Here is an 18961-nt window from a genome sequence, read left to right on the forward strand (position 1 = left end):
AGTGATAAATAAATAACACAAACACACAGGACTGGGATGGGATATACAAATCTCTTGTGCAGTACAATTTCAAATAATCTGTGCATCTATTCTACCATGAAGGAAGTGGAACATATCTTCTCACTACTTAGCACAATGATTGCCTTCCAAGGAGTGGATGGAAACTCGCTATACTGTATCTTGATAAACTTCCTATAAATTTCGAACTATTCTATTATTAACTACTTATTATAAGAGTAATAAAAGTATTAGAAACACAAAATTCTGGTTCTTTGAAAAGATAAATAAATTGAAAAACCTCTAGACAGATGCATCAAGAAAAAAAATGAGAGAAGCTACAAATTAGCAGTATCATAAATGGTAATGTTACTACAAATTATATAGATACTAAAAGGATAATATTATGAACAGCATTGTCACTAAATCCAGTGATGTAAAAGGAACATGTATCTATTTCTTATCTGATACTAAAATGGCAAGAGGATTAGATTTATGTGGTTTCTTCCTTTCAGCTACAACTAATGTCTTTGTATACAGAGTAAATCATATTTCTTCCCTATTGTATCTTTTAAGGATAATTTTATTAGGTTTGTGTAGTAACATTTCAGGTACTATTAGCTGAGAAGCTAATTTGAAAATGTGGCTAGGGTAGCAATGGCATCTTCTTTTCCTCTTCCTTCCCAATAATTTTTTTTTTTTTTTTTTTTTTTTTAGTGGAGAGGTCCCAGATAATTTCGCAAAAGTGGGAAAGAATTATTTCTCAAATGAATACTATATTGTCTTTCTTATATGTTCCTTCTATCTGATTCACTTTGACTTTACAGACATTAAAAGATAAATACCATTAAGATAACTCAAAACATTTCAGTAAAATACACGGTTGTTATGGTTTAGATGTGGTATTCCCCCAAAAGCTCATACGTGAGACAATGAAAGAAGGTTTGGAGGAGAAATGATTGGGCTATAGCCTTAACCTAATGGGATTAACTGAGTGGTAACTGGAGGCAGGTGGGGTGTGGCTGGAAGAGGTGGGACACTGAGGGCATGGCTCTGGAGTATATATTTGTATCTGATGAATGGAGTCTCTCAGCTTCCGGATCATCATGTGAGCCAGTTCCCTCTGCCACGCTTTTCCACCATGATGTTCTGCCTCACTTGAAGCCCCAGCTAAGACCTCTGAAACCCTGTGAGATCTCAAACTTCTCCTTCTCTACAATTGTTCTGGTTGGGTCCTTTAGTCAGAGCAATGAAAAAGCTGACTATAACAGTGACTTTTATATGAATGATTTATAATCATTCATTTTATGGAAATCATTTTATGGAAAATATTTAATGGGGCACCCTATGTGTCTCAAAAATACATATAATACTTGCATTTTACTTCAGATTATGCCACCCAGATTAATAAATATTTCATAATCAAACTGAAAAATTCCAGGAACTGACCACTTACTCTAAATATGTTCTGAAGCTCTCTCCCCTTATTTATAGCAACAATTTTATAAACACTGATTGTACATAGTATATTTAGCTTTTTTTTTAACCCCAGAAAATTGTAGTTATTCTGTCATGTGAATAAGAGATTGCTATTACCTACACTAGTAACTTTGTTGGACTGTTTGGGTGCAGTGATGTGGTCATTAGTTGTGTTGAGTAAGGGTGGGAAAAACAGATAAACAGTTGCAGGACACTTGTCTGAATATAATTCCCCCTACGATGTGGTAGCTGTTATTATCATTTCTACATGCTGGGTGTCTTCTTGAGAGTGACAAAAATACAGAGTGCCACCCTTTTTGACAAAACCTGAATTACCATTTTAATAATACTTTTTGTTTTCCTTACCCCATCTCCAATGTAGCTGAATCAGCTGGTCTCAATTTCAACCTTAAAGTTTCTTTCTTCTTCCTTCCCCAACTTCCCTCATTCTGTGTCCTCATTTCCTCCTCTTCTAGCTCTTTCTGTCCAAGTTAAAGAAGTGTAATTTTTTTTAACACCTAATAAAGAAAGTGAACACTGTAGAAAGGGCACAGTCTTTAGAATTAGACTGATCCGAGTATGAATTCTGGCTTTATCAAACAAAAGTTACATTGTTTTTATGTGCCTCAGCCAGTGATGTGTCAGAACCAGCTCACACTGGCTGGATGGCCCACTGTGCCAATCTCCTAAAGAGTCCACTTCACAAATTTCATACTGATAGCTTGAAATCTGCCATTATGCGAGTATTCACACCACAGAAATCAACAAAAGCTAGAAATTAGGACATTTTTACACAAAGAACCAGTTATTAAACATTTACCAATAAAATCACTTGCTTAAGCTTTCATCTCTCTCAAATGGGTTGAAATAACATCAACCCTACAATATTTTAAGAATTTCACATAATACCAGTAAAACATCAAACAAATTCCTAGATACATAAAAGGCATTCAGTATGTGGTAAGTAGCAATACTGTTATATTACAAATGGAGTCTGGCTATGTGAAAGTTGAGCATAAAACATCTAACAAGCAAAGAAACCACTAATGTAAAAGTGTAATGAAACGACTGAACTTCATTTTAGTAGAGTTGCTGGATCCTTTAACATTTTTAAATTGAAAGAATTAGTAAATATTCCAAATAAAACCCCTCAATTAATGAGATTTTTTTTAATCTTCTCTTTATTCCAGGTTCCGTTTTAATTATATCTCTTTGTGTTCAAGTCATATCCTATAAATTCTAACTTTTTCAGTAGTAGTTTGGAGAGATTTAGAAAGCAAGACGATCTATTAAGAAGTACTATAATGGGGCAAAGATACACATAATGTAGTACAATAGAATAGCCCCCTATTTCCCCCAGTTTCAGTTACCTAGATAGTCAACTGTGGTCTGAAAATATTAAATGGAAATTTTCAGAAATAAACACTTTATAATTTTCAAACTGTCTGCTGTCTGAATAGCATGATACAATCTCATGCCATCTTGTTCCCTTTTAACCAGGAAGTAATCATCCTTTTGTTCAGTGTATCCACACTATATAAACTACCTGCCCATTATATTCACTTAGTATTGCTGTGCTTATGATCAAAAATCCTTTGTATTACTTAATAATGGCCTCAACACACAAGAGTAGTGATGCAGGCAATTTGAATACAGCAAGGAGAAGCTGTAAAGTGCTTCCTTTTGGTGAAGAGGTGGAAGTTCTTGTTTTCATAAGAAAAAACAAAAATCCATATACTGAGTTTGTTAAGATCTACTGTAAAACAAATCTCCTACCCATTAAATTAAGAAGGAAAAAGAAATTCATACTAGTGTCTCTGATGTACTACAGATTGCAAAAGTCATGGCCACGTCTCATAATATATGCTTAGTTAAAATAGAAAAGACATTATAGAGTTTGGTACTACCTAGGGTTTCAATAATTCACTATGGGGCTTGGAATATACCCACTAAGAATAACAGGTGACTAATGTATCTATAATAAAGTCTAAAGAGCTCATAGTTCACCATTTACTCTAACAGCTAAACCAAGATTTTGACCTTCCTTAGGAAAAGAGAAATTTAGATTAGGTATGGCAAAATAATCTCAAAAATTATTCTTATATCCAACAATATTTTTCTCACTGGAAACATAAGAAAACAGAATAGACTCTTATAAATATTGAGTAGAATAAATGACATATCTTCCCAAATGAAGGGGAGTGTGACCAAGGATCTATCTTGGGACTAAAATTTCTACTTTTAGACCTTACTTGTAGCTTTCACATTGTTTTTTAAGGATTCAGAATTGTGAGCAAAATCTCCTGTATATAGCTTATGCATAACAAATTGGCTTCACATAAAAAGGTCTTTTAGAGGTCTCTAAAATGTCTCAGAGGAAAAACAATGTTTATGACTATCCAGAAAGATGGGAGGAATAGATGAATTCTAGATAGGGAAGAGGAGTGGGATGAAAAGGGAGGGGACAGGGAATTAACAAGGATGGTGGAATGTGATGGACATCATTATGCAAAGTACATGTATGAAGACACGAATTAGGTGTCAAGATACTTTATATACAAGCAGATACAAAAATTGTGGTATATATGTGTATTAAGAATTGTAATGCAAAAAAAAAAAAAAAGCACACGTATAAAGGCAAAAAAAAATAGTGTTACCTTAGATTAGATAGAGGGAAATGAAAGGAGGGGATGGCAGAAGATGTGGGGATAAGAAAAATTGTAGAAGATATCATTATAGATATTATATTATGTGTGTATATATATATATGACTATGACCAATATGAGTCTACAATATGTATGCTCAGAAAAATGAGAAATTATATCCCATCTATGTATGATATATCAAAGTATATAAGCTCATTCTACTGTCATGTATAATAAAAAAAAATTTTTAAAGGATACTGTTTGTCCCTAATGATTTAATTTGGCCCCTAAAAAGAATACAAGATCTTCATTCATAATATCACTGTTGTACATATTATATAAATGGATCATTAAAATTTTAATATTCACATTCTTTGCATTAAGTGGTTAGTATCTACTTTTCCCATGTATGTCCAGATATGCTCTTGTGTTGATTTATGACTTGTAATAAAGTTATTATGATAATCAAATGTCCAAATGTTTGAGCTGTTAAGCTTTCAAATTATTTTTTATTACAGATACCAGTCTTAATATCAATTTTCCTAAAGCCAAAAACAAAATATTTCAAATTTTATGTTGAACATGACTTATCACAACACAGATGAATTTCATATTAAAGGGTTTTATTTAAGTTTTATCCATAAATAGTTTGAAACTTTATGGAAACAATGAACATCAAGATTTGAAATTTTTTTACTTTAAATTATACTTGTGGTATAAGGCATTATCCATTAATTACACAAAGTACTTATGAAACATTTCAGAATGGCCATATTCTGTGGTCATTTAAATTAGTTATACTATAGTCACAGGCCTGTTTTCACATACTTATATCATTCCTCCCTGGAATCATCTAACCACTCCTCTCTCCCTTCAATCCTTCACATTCAACATTATTTGCTTTCATTAGGTTTTCCACATACACAATTCATCCTCATTCCACAGGGTCTTTCCCATGCTGCTCCCTCAGACTAGACTGTTCTCTCAGTGCCCTCTTTATTTAAATTCCAACTCAAGAATCACTTCCTCAGAGTAGTCTTCCTGTATCTGTCAGTCAAGGTAATTTTCTTTTCTAATATGTTTTTTCTATCAGAAGCATGATCATTTCTTTTACAGCATTTAACAGTTTATATTTCTATATTCATTGTCTATTTAACTTTATGCTTTATGAGATCAGAACTTCTCTATTTCTACTTAGCATTAGCTCCTTGGCATTTAGCATGGTCTCTGGCACACAGGCGGTAAATGAATAAATCAATTACATAGATTATGACAAATTAAGCTACAACATATATGAATCAACATTAGATGCAATTCAAAAACCACAGCATTATTACTAAATCTCAAATAACACTAATCTGGATAGAGTATTATCCAGAAGATGATACTGAAGCCTCTAGGTCCCATTTCAAAGTATTAACTTCCTAAGACATAATATGGACCTTGTGGTTTTTTAAATATGATGGAAACTAACTCTAAGGCACTAGTACACCCTGAATTCTTGAATTCATAATCCTGTTCTTCCAACAGCACGTTATTCACTGTTTCTTTAAAAAAAAAAAAAAACTAAAGAAAATATTCAAGTAAAGGATACTGCAGAAACAGTAAAATTTAGAGTGGATTTCTGTATAAAGGATTACATGGGCAGAATCCCCAAAACAGAACTTTAAATGGCAACTAATCTGATATGCCTTAATATTAATGGTTACCAATTCTGGCAAGTTGTAATATCTGTGTAAAGCAGTGATTAGGAGCCTGAGCTCAAATCTATGTTCTGTGAAAGAATTATTAATGAAATTTCAGCTCAGGGTACAGAAGCCCAAGAAAGTGGTGGCACCTATGTAACAGATTTGCCCTCCTGGATTTAATAGCATGGATTTAGTTTATGACAGCACCAAAATTCTTACTCTCTAAATCACATAATTTGTTCATCCTAACTTATAACTGGACTAAATGCCAGTAGGGGAAAATAGCACAAGGACAGTGAATTGAGAGGCAAAGTGACAGTATATTTAGAGGCAAAAGAAAGATATGTTGAGAAGCTGTGGCTGCCTATAATAATGATTATCTGGATAAAATAATGGGGGATTAAGGAGCAAAGAGACCTCAACTACATAACTAGTTCTGACAAAAGTTTATTGGACTTGGACATCTTTTAGTACCTAAACATTTGTCACTCACTTTGCACAGCATATGGAAATGTCTGACAATTTTGACACAGCATGTTTTAAAACATTTGAACTAAATGCAACAAAGTGTAATATAAACTGCCATCACTATTAATACTGTTGTTTAAAAGTGTAAAGATTAGAAATAGTAACATACTTTCTTACCATCTTTAAAATTGAGAAGTAATGCCTACACATAAATTACTTTCTAATAAAAACTAGGGTATGATAATAGTTTAGCAAAACAAATTGCATTAATTTATCATTAGAGATATTATTTATGTTTAACTTAAGAAGATCAATGTTTAAAATAAATATTTTAACTGGAGAAAAAGGGCACAAATATTAAATACACGTGCATTCATATATACATAGAGTATTTCTGAGTGAATATAATAGCAAATGTGGTAAGTAAGCTCTGGAAGAGGCACCTAGGAAACCAGGGATCTGGGATAGAAGGCAGACTTCCCTTTCATCATAAAGTATTCCAAGTGTTAACAACGTTTTCCATACTCATATATAACTTTGCCCCCAAAAAAATAAAAGTTCCCAAAGTTAAATTAATGGCATTAATTATTCCCATAATTTAAAGGAAAAAAATCTACATGTTAAAAATCATTGACATAAAAGGGACTTAATAAAATGGGAGAGAATGTTCTTAATGAGAAAGCTAAAAGAACAATTAAGAAATCTTGTTACTCTAATATTAACAGACAAGTCAGCTCTAGGATCTAGGATTCAATAATGTGTCCTGTACTATACGATTATCATTAGCTCATCTTAGTACAGAAAAATAAAACTGACTACAAATTTCTTGTAACTATAGGTAATCAATATACAATCAGAATGATTATAATTTTTACTGGTTTGAAAACAAACTGGCAAAAATGTAAAATTTTGCAAGGATGATTCTTTAAAAGCAAGCTCAGGAAGAAGCTGAATTTAGCCCATGAAGGAACTAGCAATAGCAAATGTCCTTGCAAAGTAAATGCCAAACTCAATATATATGCATGAACTCTTTACACTGCTTAGATTCAGAGGCAAAAATAGCAAATTAATTAGCTTCTCATTTATCTGTTTTGGCTTACTTGACTGACGAAATAACAACTCATCCTCAACAACAAAATAATTTAATAAATTTATTCTAGAAATATTTAAATTTCATTTAACTTGAGGAACTCATTTGATCTCAGGTACCACTCTGATAAGAGAAGTCCTGGCGAGGCATGTTGGCACATGGCTATAATTCCAGTGGCTCAGGTGGCTGAGGCAGGAGGGTAGCAAGTCCAAAGCCAGCCTCAGACCCTCAGCAAGGCCCTAAGCAACTTCACAAGACCCTGTCTCGAGATAAAAATATAAAAAAGGGATGTGGCTAGGTGGGTAAGCATCCCTGGGTTCAATCCCCAGTTTAAATAAATAAGAAGTCCTCATAAACTTCTCCATAATATCCTTGATTAAAAGCATATATTAGATTATGTGTATTAGAAAAGTACACCTTTTGTCTCAACAAAAATTGATGAAATCTTTCAGAATTTTCCAACTTAATACAATGGAAACTATACTAAGAGATAAATATTAATCTTAGTTGGCAAAAAAAAGAAAAAATGCAAATTCCTAGAAGAAAGAATTCTAAAACTAACTCCCAAATAGAATACAAAAAGACACAGATGAGAAATACGATATTCTAAAAAGTCAACTAGGAGGAGATACTACATGAACTAAATTAAGCATTTAAACAAAGAGGCCTAAGAATATAACCGACAATATCCAAGGGGGAAAAAAGGATTATATGTTAATTTTTTTCACATCATATTAAATTATTAGGAGGCACACCATACAAAATTACTAGAATAAGTAACAAGCAAAAAGAAGCTGCATCAACTAAGTAATTTTGTCCTAACATCCAACCTCTCAAAATTTTCATAGATAAGAACTACTGTTATACATACAGAATAACTGAAAGGGGAAAGGAGTAACTAAAGAGAACAATCTTTCATTTTCTATTTTCTTTTTTTTAAATGTTAGGCTTCATTACAATATAAAATATTTTTAAAGTTTATTGTTCAGAACTAATATCATGGAAGATTTTCCCTAATTCCTCTCCTATAATGTAAAAAAAATAAATATTCAATGACTATGCTAGCTCTCCTTCCAAGTTCTAATGCCGTAATTTCAAAAGATCTACATTTTTGAAACTTTTCAGTTCCAGGCTTTTAATCCCTATTTGGTCAAAAGGAAAAAGTAGTGGTTAAAATAAGGCTACTCTAACCTGAGTCAATCTCAGAGAGTACCACCATCCTTCCAAGTTCATAAGGAACAGTCTTCTTCCACACGTTAGACCCTCATCATAATCTCAGGAACTCCTTTAAATATTTACTGAAAACCATCTCCCCATAAATGCACCTAAGGACACATGTGCAAACTGTGTAATCTCAGGGAGTACCCCAACACCATATTAGAAACTGCCCTAAAAAAGAATGACAGACTTATATACTTTCCACCAAGGCAAACGCTATACCTAAATATATCTATGATGTAATGTTAGTCTTTTTTAATTTACATTTTATTTTTTTTATTTTTATTGGTACATTATAATTATACAAAATAGTGGGATTCATTGTTATATTTGTACATGTACATAATATAATTTGATCAATCCCATTCCCAAATATTCCTTTCTCTCCACTCTTCCTCCCCAATGTGCTTGCCCTGCTATACACATCTCCCTATTATTATTGCATTATAATCATACATAGGCAAGATTGTGGTATATTTGTACATGGACATAGCATAATTTGCTATACATCCTATGGCAAAGATCATTATTTCTGGAAACATGAAAACCAAGAATGGCCTACACTGCCCAACTGGAGATTCACTAGACTGTTAGATCTTTTCATTGATCATTCCTCAGGACAGTGGTTCAAAATAGGAACTGGTGCCCCCTAGGAGGCACTTTGGAAATTTGTGAGGTTGTTTTTGTTACCCGAGGTTGCTGTGGGGGGTTAGCTTTCTTTCCTTCCTCATTCTAGGGAGGGAAGATTAAAGCACACATCTGTTAGACATCAGTCAGTGAAGAATGTCCTATCAAACATTAATGTTGATGAAAAAAAAAAAAAAAAAACACTCATAATTACCTAACCCTGAAATTTAAATGTTCTACACAAAAATAAGACATTTTTGCACAAATTTAATGCATACTGAAGTTCTAGGAATGTAATCAATGAAGACTGTACTGTTTTGTTTAGAAGTTTAGCAAAGTTATTTACCTTTTGAAAAGTCATGCTACCAATTGGAATACTATTTACAGTAGTTGAGCTGCCAATGAAGCATACCTTAATCAATCTACATCTGAATGCTGCTTATAGCCATTCTGTCCAGATACAAGCATGTGACTAGTTCCCTACATCTAGTATACTATGCTTAAACATTTTCATGTTGAAATACATATTATTCTAAGTTATTTTCCTGATCTTTTTCCTCATATATATTTAAGTGTTATAATTACTTTTATGTGTGAGGTAGTTTAAGTTGCTTTTTTATATATACAGGATAAAGACAGCATCACAAAATACTTGCTATAACAACTCAACAGTAGGCCTGATGGGACTGAGAACCAGTGGATTTAATAACCACCATACTAAATTAAAACAGAAAACCTGCCAAACATCTTTACAGAGTTTAATATTATTAAATGATAGCCTGTAGGATTAGTTTATGCATTTAATCATCTCCTTATGCTAGAAGCTGGGATTATAGTCAGTTTCTATTTTGTGAAATCACCACCATTTCTACAAGTTCTGTAGACCATAGTAAGAAGTATTCATTTCTCCCACCTTAACCCTTGATACACTATTATGGCATGGGCCAAATTGTAGATATAAACGGTTTTGTGAAGCTGGATGTGAAAAAGATTAGAACGTTATGAAGGACTAGTACACCCATTAGACTTGTTTTTCATCTCCTTCAAAATCATTTATGACCTCTCCAAACAAAACAGTCAAGAAAACTTTCAAACATAGTTAGGCTTTGTCCTGGTTAAAGGTTTGAATGAATGGAAGGAATGGAAGAACAGAGGGAAGGGAAAAGGATGGGAAAGTTTGGTAGACAAATATGAAATAGAACATGAAAGAAGTTCTTCAGGAACATATTAAACATATATACATAAACTTTTTCAATGATTCAAAAATAAAAACATTGGGCAAGACAAGTCCTTTCCTTTTACTTGACAAAACCAATTAAAAAACCAAATTTATGAAGATTTACTCATGATTTACTCCCATAAAACACTGTGAAATAAAAATCAGAACTTGGAATGGTTACTAGTCCTAGCAGTTTAGTATCAACCTCTGTCATAATTTTCACAAAAACTTCAAAAGAGAAGAAATCTTCAATGAAGCCATCTGATTAAAATACTTTTTTGTAAGTAACAGGTAAAGAACTTTGCCGTGGAAACTGTTTATGACCTATTCTCTCTAGCAGGATCTGATCCACATCAACCTGATCACTCCAGTTTCACAGAAGGAATACTGTATGAATAAACTTAAAGTATAATCTATTCCATTATCAAAATGACCAATCCTTTTTTCCCCCTCAAAACTACTAACTGCTCAGACATCAAGCCTGAATTTTCCAGACCAATATTTTATATAGGCTACTCCCATATGAACTATTATTTTTGTTCTTCTGTAGGGAATGTCTTGAGGGTTAGAAATTACTCTTGGGGGGCTGGGGTTGTGGCTCAGTGGTACAGCCCTTGCCTAGCATGTGCGAGGCCTTGGGTTCAATCCTCAGCACCACATAAAAATAAGTAAATAGAAGATATTGGGTACCACTACAACTAAAAAAATAAATATTAAAAAATAAGTTATTCTTGGGTGGTATAGACACATGTGAATAAAATATTCTATTTTCAAGTATAACTAATATTGAGTGGTATATAAAGTTACTGACTGCTAATTAAGTAATAATTCATAAAGTACATAAAGACAAGCAAACTTATGCTGAAGAAGAGAAATTAAGAAGAAATGGATGATGAATAACTCAAATCAACATAACCAAAAAGAAAAGAACTGATAATTTTAAAAGGAAGAACCCCTGGCTGGTATGTATACACTTGCATTAAAAAAAAAAAAAAAAAAGTATATGAGTAACTGTAAACAAATGGTTTAACACTTAAAACCTTAATAACTGAAAAAGGGCTAAAGATTGATCAGAATTTACAGATAAATAAGACACAAAAAAAGATGGTGACACCATCCCAAGATGATGGACTAGAAGCAACTAGCACTATCTCCCCAAGACAGAATTAAAATATGTGAAATGTAGCTGCTCATTGAGGCAGGTGACCATGGGAAATGCTACAGTTCAATAATAGAGATGAGGAGAAAAACAGAAACATGATGTCCCACCATGGATCTCAAGGAATTGGGGCAGAGAGCTGAGGTGTATACCTTAGGCAGGGGTAGAAGAGAAAGGACAACACCATTAGTGCAGGATTCAGCAACTTTCAGAAATAAAAGTTAAACAACAGGTGTAAGATTTGCATGGTGAACTGACTCTATACTTACCTGCATGAGCTTCTGGGACTATAATTCTTAAGAAGAGCCCTATTGTCTTGAATGTATTGCTTTGGGAATAAGCCAACAGGGAAACAGAAGGCACTTCCCTTGAGTATCAATGGTTAATCAGGTCAGCAAACAGTCTGGAAGAGTGAGCAGTTCTGTGAGAGAGACAAGACTGGGAATCCCAAAAACTTAAATGAAAGACTGCAAGGAATCTGCCACCACCACCCTGTCCCCAAGGCACAGATCTTTGAGCCTCTCTCTGCCCACAGGTGTGGATAGGAAGGCCACACAGCACAGACTGTTATCCCCACCCTCCAAGAGTATAGCTTTGGAGAAAAGCTTTAGGAAGTTCTGACATACAGCATCTTTGGTACCTATCCTGCACTAGGAGTACATAAGCCATATAGTTCCTAAGAGAATTTGTTTCTAGGAATCTATGCATTACTCCCTAGTTCTTTCCAGATTACAAAGCAGTTGAGAGTTATTCCAACCGACTTCAGCCACAAATTACCTTCACTAGTCATCTGACTAGCACCACAAAGGAAAAAAGGGAGGAGAGTGAATGAATAACCCAGCCTTTGCTCTGTCCAAAGGGTACACAGACTAAGACAAGGAGATCAATTCTTATGAATATAGAATGTGAGTTTCCACTCTTGGCCACTAGTATCAGGCACCTTGAGGGAAAAAATTTTCATCTTTTTATAAATGAAACAGCAAAAAATCTTTTTTTAAATAGTTACTTTCTTCTTTTACTTTCTCCCTTTTCTCCCTTTTTAATTTTTAAAATTTTCTCCTGCTATCTTTTCCCCCTTTGATTACTTTTATTTTCTTCAACTTTCAATTTTATTCTACTTTATAATGGGGATTGAGCACATTAGCTCAGTGTTAGAACATCCACCTATACTTCCAATCCAGCTAAGAGGAATTGTAAGGAGTTACAACCTAATCCCATATGAACCTTGGGGTATACTACTTCAGCTGAAAGAAAGGGGGAGGGACAGAAGCCCCCCGACAACTATCCAACCTCAAGGAGACATGGCAAAGGGGATGTTGGTAATAAGCGCTCCTCCTGAACACTCATCCTCATAGCAAGAACAGAGAGAAATAACACAACTGCTATGGGTACTATACCTATGAGGGACTTCAGCATCAGTACTCCCATATGCTATTAGAATTACACATTGATGACAAAATTGGTGGTAAGTACCACAGAGGGGCAGCTGTGACCCTAGTCCCTCTCTCTCCCTGTGAAACAACTAGAGCTGCACTAGAGATTATACAGAGGATAAAGTCCTCACCAGGACTAGAACAACCAAGAGCAAAATTTCTTATAAGTAATAGAGCCAATACCAATATAGCCCAAGGACACCCCAACACATGATAGGAGTTTCCCCATTGTAGGAGTAAACACAGAGGGCTCATTGAATATATGCTACTGTCTACACTACACCTTCCTGATCTACCAGATGGACCCAACTCTTGCAAGACATATAGAGAAAACAGGTCCCTCAGGCTCTAAGGGACATTATTTCAAAACCCACTAATCGGAGCCAAAGAAGCCACAGGGAAACTAGACTATGAAGTTCAATTGAACCTTAAAATCAACACTACACAAAAAAATAAGATCCCAAGGTACATCATCAAGACAAAGCTCTCATGAAACAATGGAAAAGAGATCCATTCCGATAGATGCACAAATCAACACAGAAAGACAAGAAATTTGAAAAAGAAGGTAATATTATGTTTTCATAACTCTCCAAAGAAATCAAAGTGCATAAAATTCTTTACAAAGAATTCAAAAGAATGTTATTTTTTTTTAAGTGCAATAAATTTCAGGGCGCTACAAATAAGCAGCTAAATCAACTAAGAAAGGAAATGCAGGATATAAATGAGTGTCAGATTTTGAAAAAGAAGAACACACATCTTGGAAGTGAAAACCTCAATAAGTCAGACTAAAAACCGAGTTGAAAGCCTTACCAATAGACTAGATGATCAAGCGGAAGAAATAATATCAGGGTATGAAGACAAGGTTAAGGAATTATATTCAGATAGTAAGAAAGGAAAAAATAAAAATGAACAAAACATAAAAGATCTCTGGGACACAAGTGAAAGGCCAGATATACACATAATTGAAAGAGATAGGAAGAAAGAATTATGGTCAGATGGCCCAATTTGGTGAAATAGCAGTAGAAAACTTTCGAAATCTTGCGAAAGATATGGACACCCAGGTATAAGCAGCACTCATAACTCCAAATAGACATGACAAGAAAAGATCCTATGCATAACATATTAGAGATAAACTTCCAAAAATACAGAACAAAGAATATCAAAAGCATCAAGAAAGCCCAGTGTGGTGGTGTACACCTATGATCGCAGCAGCTCGGGAGGCTGAGGCAGGAGGATCACGAATTCAAAGCCAGCCTCAGCAACTTAGTGAGGCACTAGCAACTCAGCAAGACCTGTCTCTAAATAAAATATAAAAAAGAGCTGGGGATGTGGCTTTGTGATTGAGCAGCCCTGGATTCAATCCATAGTACAAAAAAAAAAAAAAAAAAAAAAAGCTTCAGAAGACCAGCACGGAACTGGGGGATATAGCTCAACGTTGGAATGCTTGCCTAGCAGGTACAAGGCCCTGGGTTCAATCTGAAGAATGGTTAGAAAAGAAAAGACTGTCAGAGACAAAGGCAAGGGGTGCAAAGACAAAAATTTAAAGGCAACCCAATCAGAAACACAGATTTCTCAATAGAAATGCTATAAAGAACAGAAGAGCAGAGAATGATGTATTTCAAGACAGCAGAGTGTAAGAACTGCCAACCTAGATAAATATACCCAGCGAAATTATCCTTCAGAGTTGATAGAGAAAGATCTTCCATGGCACGCATAAACTAAGGGAATTCATGATCACCAAACCAGGATTAGAGAAGATATATAAAGGAATCCCTACCCCATAAGAGAAAGATAGATAAATATAATCATGAAAGCATAGGAAAGAATAAATCTCATAAAAAAGAATAGATAAGCATATGAGAATTACAAAAGAAACATTATTAATATCAAACTGCTATATAATAAAGAAACAAAATTTTCAAAATAACCACAGAAAAATAACGAATGATAGAAAAAAGCATATAGCTTTCATATAATAACCCTGAAAGTAATTGGTTTTAATGCTCCAATGAAAAGATTCAAACTGGCTGAGTGGATTAAAATGAAAGTCTCAACAGTCTGCTGCCTGCATGAAATACACTTCGCTAGCAAAGACATACACAGAATTAAAGTGAAAAGATGGAAAATGAGGGGCCAGGGTTGTGGCTCCATGGTAGAGCACCTGCCTGGCATGTGTGACGCACTGGGTCCGAATCTCAGCACCATAAAACCAAATAAATAAAATAAAGATATTGTATCCATGTACAACTTAAAGAGTTTTTTTTAAAAGGTTGAAAAATTATATTCAAGCAAATAGAATCTGAAAGCAAGCAGGAATAACTATATTAATGTCTGATTTTAAGATAAAAATCAATTAGAAGAGACAATGATCATCACATATTGATAAAGGGAAAGTTCATCAAGAAAATAAAACTATTATAACTATAAATGTATCCAACAGAGCATCCAATTTTATAAAACAAACACTACTTACACATAAAGGAAGAGATAGTCCCCAATACAATAGTAGTAAATCAGTTCAATATTCAACTCATACCAATGGATAAATCATCCAGACAAAAATAACAAGGAAACGTCAGAGTTAAATAACACTACAGATTAAATGAATTTAACATCTACGAGATATTCCACCCAACAGCTGCAGAATACAAATTCTTTTCACAAGCACAAGAAACTTTTTGCAAAATAGATCATATACCTTAGGCCATAAAGCAAATCTTTAACAAATTCAAAAAAAAAAAAATGATTTCTTGGATCTTATCAGATCATAATGAAGTGAAACTAAAAATCAATAGCAAGAGACACTACAGAAATGATACAAACACATGGAAATAGAACAAACCCTTTTTAATGAACAGTGGATCACTGAAGAAATCAGGGGAAACTTAAAAGTTCCTAGAATCAAATGAAAATGGAAACACAACATAATAGAATCTATGGAACACAGAAAAAGCAGTATTAAGAAGAAATGCTTACATTAAAAAGAAAACAGACATCTCAAATAAGCTAGGGATGCATCTCAAAATCATAGAAAAGATCAAATTAAATCCAAAACATACGGGGCATTTGGCGGCCCATGGGGGAACAACTGAAGCTTGGAGGTAAGTGAACTTGCTCGCCCCTGAGGGAAGGCAAGAGAATGGGTGACCATTTCAAAAAACAATGTGTTCTGGTTTTGATTTATTTTGTTTTTGTTTCAAGCTGCCTATCCCTAGAACTTTCTCAGGCAAAGTGGGAAAAATGGTCGGCTCAAGGTTTGAAGTTGTTCAGCCCCGAGGAAGAGAAAATTGATATGATTTTTTATTCCGTTTTTTTTCATTTAGTTTCGGTTTTGTTTTGTGTTATCTTATTGGGTTACTTATCTTTATAGTAGATTAGAAATTAGTAAAAAAACAAACCGAAAGAGGTTTGTTAGAGGTTCAGACCACGAAGAAAGACATTTTAGATCAAGCAAAAGATAAGGTCTCTCGAGCTAGTCAGACAGAGGAAGAAAATTTAAAGGAAAAGGGGCTTTTAGGTAAAAAGCTACAACAGGAGGCTGCTACTAACTCCGTTCTATCACCAGAGGGTGTAATTCAACCAACAGCTCCACCTATGGAGACAGCTGAGTGGCCCTCAACCCCGTAGTTGATAAATGGGATCCTGAGACAGGACCTCAAAGATTAGCATGCCCTGTACTTGAGCAGGCAGGAGGGCAGCGAATTCACTATGCTTTAGATTTCAAAACAGTGAAGCAGTTAAATGAGGCTGTAACAACCTATGGTCCCCAAGCACCCTTCACGGTAAGCATGGTCGAATCCATTACCAACTTGGACATGATGCCAGCAGATTGGGATAGCATGTGTAAATCTGTGCTAAGTGGAGGACAATATTTGTTATGGAAGGTTGCCAATGAGGAATTTTGCACAGAGACAGCTAGGCGAAATGCAGCAGCCAGTTACCCCCAAAGAAATCTAGATATGTTATTAGGAAAAGGACCTTATGAGGGTCAATGGCAACAAATTGAATATGATCCTGCTATATATGCACAAATTGCTGTAGATCCAGTTAGGGCATGGAAGACTTTACAAGGACATGGAGATTTACAAGGCCAGTTATCTAAGGTGATACAGAGAGCCAAAGAACCTTACGCTGAATTTGAAGATAGGCTTATTCAAACAGCTGCCAGAATTTTGGGGGCTAAAGAACAAGCAATGCCATTAATAAAACAACTGGCTTATGACCAAGCAAATCGTTACTGCAGAGAGGTCATTAGACCATGGAGACATGAAGGTTTAAACACATATTAAATTATGTAGAGACATTAATGAACAAGGGCAAGTCTTGGCAGCTGCAGTACAACAAGCTTTAGATGCCAGGCCAAAAACATGCTACAATTATGAACAAACAGGACATTTTAAAAGGAATTGCCCCATAGGAAAAGGGTTTAACAAGACTAGGTATCAAAGGAATAGAATACCAGGTATTTGCCCACGAGGCTGTAGAGGGAGACATTGGGCTAATGAATGCCATTCTCAAACCACCATAGAGGATACTCCCTTATCAAAAAATGGACAAGGACCAGGTATTTACCCACGATATCGTGGAGAAAGGCATCAGGCTCCACTGCCAAAAAACGGACCGGGGGCCCCAATGCTCCGGGGCCCACAACAACAAATATACGGGGCAGTAGAGGAACCCAGCAATGCCATCAGGGTAGTGCCCAGGACGCATTGTCCATTAAATCCCTCATCAGACAAACCAGAGGGAGCGCAGGGTTGGACATCTGCGCCTGCGCCTCTGCCAGAGCAGTACTAACTCCAGAGATGGGAGTTCAAATCATTCCCGCAGGAGTAAAAGGACCTCTTCCCCAAGGAACAGTAGGCTTATTATTGGGACGCAGTTCTTCTACACTAAAAGGACTTATGATAAGTCCTGGGGTAATTGATACCGATTATGTAGGTGAAATAAAAATTATAGCTAGTTCTCCAAGAGGTATATCAGTAATTTCATCAGGAGATAGAATAGCACAGTTGTTAATAATACCCAGCCGGGCTAGGGATGTGGCTCAAGCGGTAGCGCGCTCGCCTGGCATGCATGCAGCCCGGGTTCAATCCTCAGCACCACATACAAACAAAGATGTTGGGTCCGCCGAGAACTGAAAAATAAATATTAAAAAAATATATATCCATTAAAAAAATAATAATAATACCCAGCCTACATAATAAATTTTCTAGTCATAGTGTAGAAAGAGGTTCCAGGGGATTAGGCTCCACAGGTGTAGATTGGGCTATGCTGTCTTTAAATTTAGATTCTCGCCCAATGCTAAAACTAAATATTCAAGGACATGAATTTAATGGGCTACTGGACACAGGTGCTGACCTTAGCATCATATCTCGTCAAGAATGGCCAAAACATTGGCCATTACAACAAGCCACTCAAACGCTTCGAGGCCTCGGAGTGGCGACTAATCCCCATAGAAGTGCAATGGTATTAGATTGGAAGGATCCTGAAGGATGTGAAGGAACTATACAGCCATATGTATTGGATCATCTTCCTATAAATTTATGGGGACAAGATGTCCTAGATCAATTAGGTTTGACGTTAACAAATAACATCAATTCTAATGTGCCCACTACTAGGGCTAGACAAGGTTTTAGGAAAGAAAAAAAGATTAGGAGAACAAGAACAAGGTATAGCAGCACCAATTCAAATAGATCAAGGAATAAACAGACATGGATTGGGTTTTCGGAAAGGGCCATTGAGACAATCAAAATTACTTGGAAATCAGACCAGTATGGGTTCCTCAGTGGCCCCTGACTAAAGAAAAGATACAAGTAGCCCATGACCTGGTCAAACAACAATTAGCAGAGGGACATATACAAACTTCCGTATCTCCCCATAATACTCCCATTTTTGTCATTAAAAAGAAATCTGGTAAATGGAGATTATTGCAAG

General features: G+C 35.2%; 1 protein-coding gene across 4 annotated transcripts in view; it reads right to left on the bottom strand.

Moving 5' to 3' along the window:
• Positions 1–18961, bottom strand: part of Rasal2 (RAS protein activator like 2) — a 348110-nt gene that overhangs the window by 267529 nt on the left and 61620 nt on the right. The gene's annotated exons all lie outside the window — the stretch shown is intronic.

This window comes from Callospermophilus lateralis, chromosome 13, assembly GCF_048772815.1.
Source record: "Callospermophilus lateralis isolate mCalLat2 chromosome 13, mCalLat2.hap1, whole genome shotgun sequence".
In the NCBI taxonomy this organism is placed as follows: domain Eukaryota; kingdom Metazoa; phylum Chordata; class Mammalia; order Rodentia; family Sciuridae; genus Callospermophilus; species Callospermophilus lateralis.